General features: G+C 54.1%; 1 protein-coding gene across 2 annotated transcripts in view; it reads right to left on the bottom strand.

Moving 5' to 3' along the window:
• Kdm4b (lysine demethylase 4B) overlaps positions 1–7,850 on the bottom strand; it is an 81,475-nt gene extending 73,625 nt beyond the window's left edge. For both annotated transcript variants that reach the window (XM_004632764.2, XM_023716810.1), the window contains exon 1: positions 7,751–7,850. The gene's annotated coding sequence lies outside the window, so the exon portion shown is untranslated. The remainder of the gene's footprint in view (positions 1–7,750) is intronic.
• Positions 7,851–8,075: the final 225 nt, after the last annotated feature.

The raw sequence follows: 8,075 nt of genomic DNA, 5'->3' as shown, positions 1-8,075 counted from the left end.
TGGCATGTGGTGCTGGGGGATTGAACCGCGGTCCCTGTGCTTTGCTAAGCTTGTTCTCAGTAGGTGCTTTAGACCACTGAGCCATCTCACCAGCCCTATTTGTACTCTTTGAAATGATCTTCCCAGCCTCAAATCAAAAATAAAAGGGCTGGGAGGTAGCTTAGTCCCCCGGGCGGGGGATCATAAATGTATATAATTTATACCAAAATTTGACTGAAGTCCTGCCTGGGAGCCTAACCTTTACTTTACCAAAGATGGGAGCACAGGGCCTTGCCAAGTCCCCCGCAGGGGGCCTTGAAGGGTCCCAAAAGTGTAATGTGCTCCAGATGGAAAGGTGGAGCCCCTAAACAATAAGGTGAAAAACAGCCCAATTTAAAATTGGCAAAAGTCTTGAACAGGCCCAGTTCCCAGCAGACACAGACGGCCACAGGCACACAACAATATGCCTGGCACCCCTCAGGGTCGGGAAGCAGGGCCACAGGAAGCCAGGTACAGCAGGCAAGCTGCTCAGGAGGCTGGGGCAGGAGGACTGGGAGCCTGGGCAAGTCAGCAAGCTCACAAGACCTGTCCCAAAGTGAAAGACAAAAAGGGCCAGGGATGGAGTCCAGGGTGAACGCTTACGCGGTGTGCTCTAAGCCCAGATTCCAGCCCTAGCCAAAAAAAAAAAAAAAAAAGTCTTAAGCAGCTAAAGCTTCATACACACCAGGATGCTGGGATCAGAAACAGGAACAATGACAATTGTTGGTGAGGACCTGGAGGAAGAGGAGTCTGTCCTGCAAATGGGGTGTGACATGGCACAGTACTGCAGACAAACAGTTCAGCTTGAATTGAATATGCTCAAGAGAAACAAAAATTTGCACACACGGAAACCCATGTTCACGGGGAGGGGAAAGGGACACATGAAGGGACTGGGCCCCATTCTGGGAATAAGGCAGGACATTCTGGGAGGAAATATGGGGACTGCCACCCATGGTCACCACAGTTGCTGGTGGCCTTAAAGGAGAGACTGTGGTTCAGAAGGAGTGGACTCAAGTCCTGTGCTCCTGTCAGTGGGGGCTCTTCTCAAACGGTGCTGACCACACGCATCTTGGGGACAAGGGGGCAGCTGTGGCAAAGGGCAGGTGCCCAACGACACGGGAGTGACAAGGGCCATGGTCACATAGGACTTCACTCAACACTGCGCTCCTCCATGCATGGCTGAGCACAGGTACCCACAGGCAGAGCTGACCTGCACTGTCCCTGCCGCCCTTCACTTCTGCGCCAGCCTACAGCTCACATGTATGCCTCAAGGCCCTGCGCCCAGCCCGCCTCCCCGATCAGAACCTCCAGATGTAACAAACTCTCCACAAGGGGAGAGGTGGGACATAGCTTTCCAGATGTATTAATCTCCTTCCACGCCTACCTGGAACCAGCACCCTGACATACACTCAGTCCCCTTCAGTTTTCTTCCCGGAGTTTTAAGACAAGGTCTCGCCAAGCAGCCCTGGATGGTTTTACACCACATGCTCAACTTCAAAGGCAGGAAGCTGTGCCCAGCCTGGGGCACCTGGGGTCACCAGAGCCAATTCTCCCACTCCCAAACCCCTAGGACTTCCAGGCTGGGCACCAGGCAGAGTTCAGTTCTAGAGCCAAAAGGGACCCCACATGGGCACCATCTCAGGGCAGGAGGGAGGGTGGCAAAGCAGGCCCAGGAAGGGTGGCTCAGCAGCAGTTGGGTGAGGCTGGGGAGGAAGCCCCATTCACAAGAGGAGGGCAGAGGGTCCTGGCAGAGGGAAACTGGATAATGCTGGGACAAAGCCAAGGTCAGCGAGGCTGAGGAAGGGGCCAGGCAGGGCTGCCTGGGGGCCGCCAGGTAGACACTAGCATGAGGAGACCTGGTCCATGTGGTAAGATCCCGCTTCCATGGAAGACAGCTTCAGGGTCCTGTGGTCACAATGGGCACGATGACTACCTGCCCATGTCAGTCTCAGCAGCTGGGGCCAAGAGGCCCTGGGCTTTCATCCTGCTCCAGCCCCTGCAGAAAAACCCTGAGACAAGGGACAGTGAGGGACAATGGCTGGCGAAGGGAGGATTGAGGCCAATGGCAGTGCCAAGGGAGGGGAAGGACTCAGGGTCTTCCCCCACACCAGGCTTTGGTCAGGTCTCTGTTTAATCAGCATGGCAGCCCTCATTCACAGGGGCCAAGCACAGGACATGCAACAGCAGGGTGGATGAAAACAGCAGAGATGGTCAGGGAGATGGCTCAGTAGAATAAGCACTTGCCTGGTAAGCGCAAGGGCCTGAGTTCGATCTCTGATTCTGCCCCCCCAAAAAAGAAAAAGAAAATGGTAGAGACAACCAGGTGTGATGATGGTGCTGCCAATCATCCCTATACTCTGGGAGGCTGAGGCAGGAGGATCCCAAGCTCAACCTCAGTGTGGACAATTTAGTGACTTAGTGAGAACCTGTCTCAAAATAAAAGTAAAAAGGTCTGGAGATGAAGCTCAGTGCAGAGACCCTGGGTTTAACCCTCAGTACTGGCCAGGGATGTAGCTCAGCGGCACAATGCCTGCCTGGCAAATGCAAGGTCCTGAGTTTAATTCCCAGAAAAGTACTGAAAAAAAAAAAAAGAAAAAAAAATTAAAAAACAAACCTGTGGAGCATCCTGCAGCATGGCACCATCCTAGTCCTTGGCTCCCTATGGGGCAGGAGACCCTGCAGCTGGGACTCGGAATGGAGACCAAGGCAGGAGCATCGCAGAGGCAAGCACACGCCCATATATCTAGGCCGGGGTCCCTCCCCACATCCCCAGTGAGAGCACAGAAAAAAGCTGCCCCAGATATCATGGTGCCGAGCATCGCTGTGAGAGGGAAGCCAGGGTCAGAAGGAGCCTGGAGGAGGGGAGCAAAGGCTGCAGTGACAGGGCCACCAGCCAGGGAACTCAGTGGCTTCCAGAAGCTGATCAAAACCAGACACAAATCCTCCCTGACGTGACCAGGAGAGTGCCTGGCCAGAGCTCTAAGAACCAGCAGTCTGGGGCCATGGAGATGACACAAGGGTATGGCACACGCCTGGGACACACAAGTGTCCTGCAGCCCTGGGTGTGGGCTGCTGGGACACACTGTGGTCTGACGCTGAGGCGTCACCAGGATCCAGGGCAATGGCAGCATGGGCAGCGGGCACTCTGCCAGCCTCTTCTCCCAGGGTCTTTCTTTTCTCTTGTTTTATTTTTGCAGGGCTGGGGATGAGCAGGGCCTTGCACACACTTGGCAGGTGCTTACCCTGAGCCACAGCCCTCTGCAGAAAGAAAATGTCCTTTTCCATTCTCCTCCTCAGAGTGGTCATTTCTATACTTAAAAACCACAGGACTGCATGCTTCAAATGCATAACTGAGTGGTCCATGACCCACATCTCAGAGCTTGGGGTACTTGAAAAAAATGTTAAAAAACGACAACAACCACTGTTCTCTAGGGTTTTACACACACCTTGGGCCGGCCTGAGGCCCCCCCATGCGAATGCTGTGCAGGCCCTACAGTGGGCATCCCACAGGCCGTACCCCCAGCTCCTCCTCCACCCAACACAGTCCAAGACAAGTGGCAGAGGCAACAGTCAGGCAAGGCTAAGAGAGCACCTGCTCCTCCCGGCTCGGCAGCACTCCTGGGGTCCTGATCACTGCCCACGTGCACATAACCACTGGCTATTGTCCTGCAAAGTGGCTCCTCACCCTGGAATCTTGAATGCCATTTGGCAGGAGACCAAGACAGAGACAGTCAGGCCCCTGTACTGGCACTGCCATAGCCAGCACTGTCCTATCTTGTCCTTCTCCCGAACACCTGCTCACAGAACCCAGGATCAGTGGGTTCTCGCCACCTAAACCCCAGCCTGGACCAAGTCTCCAGGCAGGACTTCAAGAGCAATGAAAAGTATGCAGTGAAAGACAGCCAGGCGACAGCCCCTGGGGTCAAGTGCTGCCTCTGGGCTGAGGAGCCAGCATGCAGACCTGGCCTCTGCCATCAGAGCTGGCCTGGGCTGCTGGCTGGTCAGGACCATGGTCCAGGGGTTTTGGGCTCCAACGATGCAGGTATCGCAGAGACCAGGACAAATCTCCATGAGGAAGCTTCAACAGAAACCTCAGTGTCATGACAGAGAGGGGTGGGTAGCAGTCTTGAAAATCAGTAGTGCTGTGAATACCAACTGCAACACACCCTCTGGGGGTACCACCCACCCAGAGTTCCTGTCCCAGGAGGTGTGGCCGTTCAGGAACACCCTATACTTGTCTCAGTGAGTCCCTGCCACCCGCACACACAAGCCACTGACAAATTTTTCCCAGCCTCTGGGCCCAGCCCCTGCAGAGGTGGCTGGAGAAGCCCTCTACAGCTTGCCTCAGACAGAAGGCTACATAGTGGCACAGTGGCCAGAAGCCTGCCCCAGGCCTCGAAATGGGAGAAGGTCTGGGGCCAAAGTCCATCCTGTTCCACAGGGCTCTACAATCTGACCAAGGATGCTAACTCTGTGACTCCCTGGGCCAATAAGCCTGGCCCCTAGTGCCACCTTGCACCTGGCCAACTCCACACTGGTGCCCATTCCAATAGCAGCACCAGGTGAGAGCCCAGGGGAGCAGAGATGCCAGGGTCACTGGGCCCCAGAAGTGCCAGGCAGCCTGGCTTACTGAGGATGCCATGTGTGGTCCACTGGGCCCCGCAGGGGAGGCCAAAGAGACACAGGCCTCAGGGTCCTGGTCCATTCTCAGCACCCTCATTTCTTTTTCTTTTTTTTTTTTTTAGCACCCTCATTTCACCTTTTATTTTTTAACAAAAGCCACAGGGGTGCCAGGCATGGTGGCACATGGCCAATTAATCCTAGCACTCGGGAGGCTGAGGCAGGAGGACTGCTGGGAGTTCAAAACCAGCCTGGGCTACACAGCAAGACCCTTTCTTAAAAAAGCCTGCGTGGAAATAGTAGCACAGACCCGTAACCCCAGCACTCAGGGTCTGAGGCAGAAAGACCACTCTGAGTTCAAGGGTAGCCTGGATTCTATGAGTTCAAGGTCAGCCTGGACTCCATAGTGAGACCCTGTCTCAAAAAAGAACTAAAAAGGGCTGGTGAGATGGCTCAGTGGTCTAAAGCACCTACTTAGAACAAGCTTGGCCAAAGCACAAGGACCACGGTTCGATCCCCCAGCACCACATGCCAGCCAGCCCCGCCCCCTGGTGGGCTGAGCTGGCCACACACACACACACACACACACACACACACACACAAATAAATAAATAAATGTTTAAAAATAAATAAATAAATAAATAAAAAATGTACCAATGATAAAAAAAAAAGAACTAAAAAACAAAACAAAACAAAATAACATCCTTTTCATAAGAGGGCAGAAAAAAGTATCCAAATCACCCAATGACATCACAGCAGGTTCCTGTCCCCAGCACCGGAGCGCAGGGAGCATCTGCTGCCAAACTGACAGGTGACCAACAGGTGGGCACAGGCAGAGCAAGGATCTAAGAGTGCAGGTCATTGTGTGGCACAGAGGCCTGAGGTTCCTTGCAGGAGGAAGAAACAGTCACCACTAAGCCATCCCATAAGTCTGTGGCAGCCAGAGGGACAGCATAAGCAACACCTGTCTCAGGTGCAACCTAGCTGGATCTACCTGGATCCCAGCAAGGAGTGACACTCAGTAGTCTGAGAAGGGGCAAAGAGACAATGCTCTGAAGAACTTTTCCAAATGCAGGGCCGGGGAGATGGCTCAGCACAATAAGCGCTTCCCTGGCAAGCACAAGGGCCTGAGTTCAATCCCTAGTTCTGAAAAAAAAAAAAAAAAAGACCAAATGTAAAGACAGCCCTCTGGCTGCTGGGTGAGTGAGTGGCCTCTATGGGACCAGGAGCCCCACAGCAGGTGACACATCCAGCACCATTCTCCAGCCCCAGGTAGAAAGAGCAGCTAAAATGGGGCATGGAGCCAGCCCAACCATGGGCAGAGGAGGGAACACACTCAGTGGGACGCACTGCACAAGGGCTGCCACTCAGCCAGGACAGGAGCACAGCTATGACGACCTTGAGGACACCCCACTCAGTGAGACACACCAGATAGAGCACACACAGCATGGGCTCCATGGACAGGAAATGCCCAGGACAGGTGACTCCAGAGACGGGAAGTGGACTTGGAAATCCAGAGCTGGCAGGGGGCAGGTGACTGCTCATGGGACAGACAGGGGGCTTACTTTGAACCAACAAAACCAACTAGAACTAGATGGAGGCAATAGTCACGCAGATCCGTGTGTACACTTGAGCCCAACTGATGTGCTCTGAAGGGCGGGCACCACCCAGGTGAGGGCCATCTCAAGAGAAGTCATGCTTCCCACATCCACAGCAGTCCTTGAGGATGGCCCCACAACAGACACAGGACACTGTCCCCAGGACACTGAGTGCCTCCAAGGTTGTCAGTGCCCCATCTATCCGATCTTTTCTCCTCAGCCTCCCAAGCAGGTGGATGACAAGATGTGCCACCGTTCCTGGCCAGAGGCTACCCGTTTCAAATCTGTGTGCTAAACTGAGGGAGTGTTAGTCAGAGCCAGGACCCAGCATACGTGAGGCCTTGGTTTCCCTCCCAGTAGCAAAACCAAGCAATAAGATAGCTCTACCCTTGGCTTCTTGGTGGAGACAAGAGGAAGAACCACGCCTGGCCGCCTGGCCACGGCTGTGGCTATGAAAGTGGCTCTCACCAATAGAGCAGGACAGGCTCAGGCCAACCCGGGCCTACAGATTGCATCCCTGCCGTGCAGCCACAGAAGCTAGGCAGACAGGACCTGAGTGCTCTGCTGCAAGGACAGCATCACTGGCTCTGGCCCAGCACTGAAGGACACCACAGGTCCCAGCCCAGGCTGGGCAATTTAGTGAGACCCTTTCTCAAAATAAAAACTCAAAAGGGCTGGGGATGGAGGAGTTCAGTGGTAGCATGTCCCTGGATTCAACCCCCAATGCTTAGAAAACGATGACTGAGCAGACACTCCACCAATGTTGAACCTTAATGCTGTCCAGCAGCAGCAATGGTGGTGCAGGCCTAGGGCCCCACCTGCTGGGAGGCTGATGTGGAAGATTCCAAGTGTGAGCCCCACCTGGGCAACTTAGTGAGTTGGCAAAATCCTGTCTCAAATAAAAAATAATGAAAAGATTGGGGATGGAGCTTAGTTTGAAGGCCCTCAGCTCCATCCCCAGCACTGCAAAAAAAAACCCAAAAATAAGTCAAAAACTTGACAGGGTATAGCTCATCGGTGTCCGGCCTACCTGGCAAGCGTGAGGTCCCTGAGTTCAATTCCTAATACCAAAAAACCAAAACAAACCCAAGAAACCCGGACACATCATTCCAAAAATATGTAGTTTTTCTTAAAAAGGCATCTCCAAAACAGCCTTACACCATTAGCGCCCACCCACTGTCCTGTCCTGCTTCCTGCCAAGGTGAATGTGCCCTGCAAGCCTGAGAATGTGGTGACCCCACAGGCCCAGTGCTCAGGATACAGATGTGCATGCCCATGTGTCTTCACACCCCTATTCCCCCCTGAGGTCTGCAGGATGCAGAGAGTCCCGGGACCATCACAAGGAAGACAGGAATCTGGATGCCAGGGGCCAGCACATTGCCTCGCTCCCAAGATATCATGGAACAATCTCTAAAAGAAACCCCTGTGCCTGGAACACCCATGTGCAGAGCCCCCCCAGGAGTTAGGGCAACGCGAGCACCTCTCCCAGAGTGCAGGGCCGGCGCGGCACTCACCTCCCAGTGCCAGGTGTGTTCCGGGGGCAGAGGCTGCTGGGCGACGGGCGCTGCAGTAACTGGCTGGGATTTCCGCCGGCTCCTCCTGCAGCAGTGGCTCCTCCCACAGCAGTGGCTCCTACAAAGTACAAATGAAGCCACCGTCAGACTCTGGCACGTTCCAACTTCCTCAGCGACACTCCTAGCAGGGGTGTGTGCCAGCTACATGAGCCTTTGCTTTTCTTCTTTATTTCTGAGATGGGATCTCACTAAGTTGCCTCAAACTTGGGATCCTCCTGCCTCACCTTCCCAGAGAGCTGGGATTCATCCTGAACCACCTTGCCCA

This window comes from Octodon degus, unplaced genomic scaffold (genome assembly GCF_000260255.1).
Source record: "Octodon degus isolate 3935 unplaced genomic scaffold, OctDeg1.0 scaffold00050, whole genome shotgun sequence".
NCBI classification, from domain to species: Eukaryota; Metazoa; Chordata; class Mammalia; order Rodentia; family Octodontidae; genus Octodon; species Octodon degus.
Note: the sequence above shows the minus strand (reverse complement) of the source record. Positions and strands in the feature narration are given on the sequence as shown.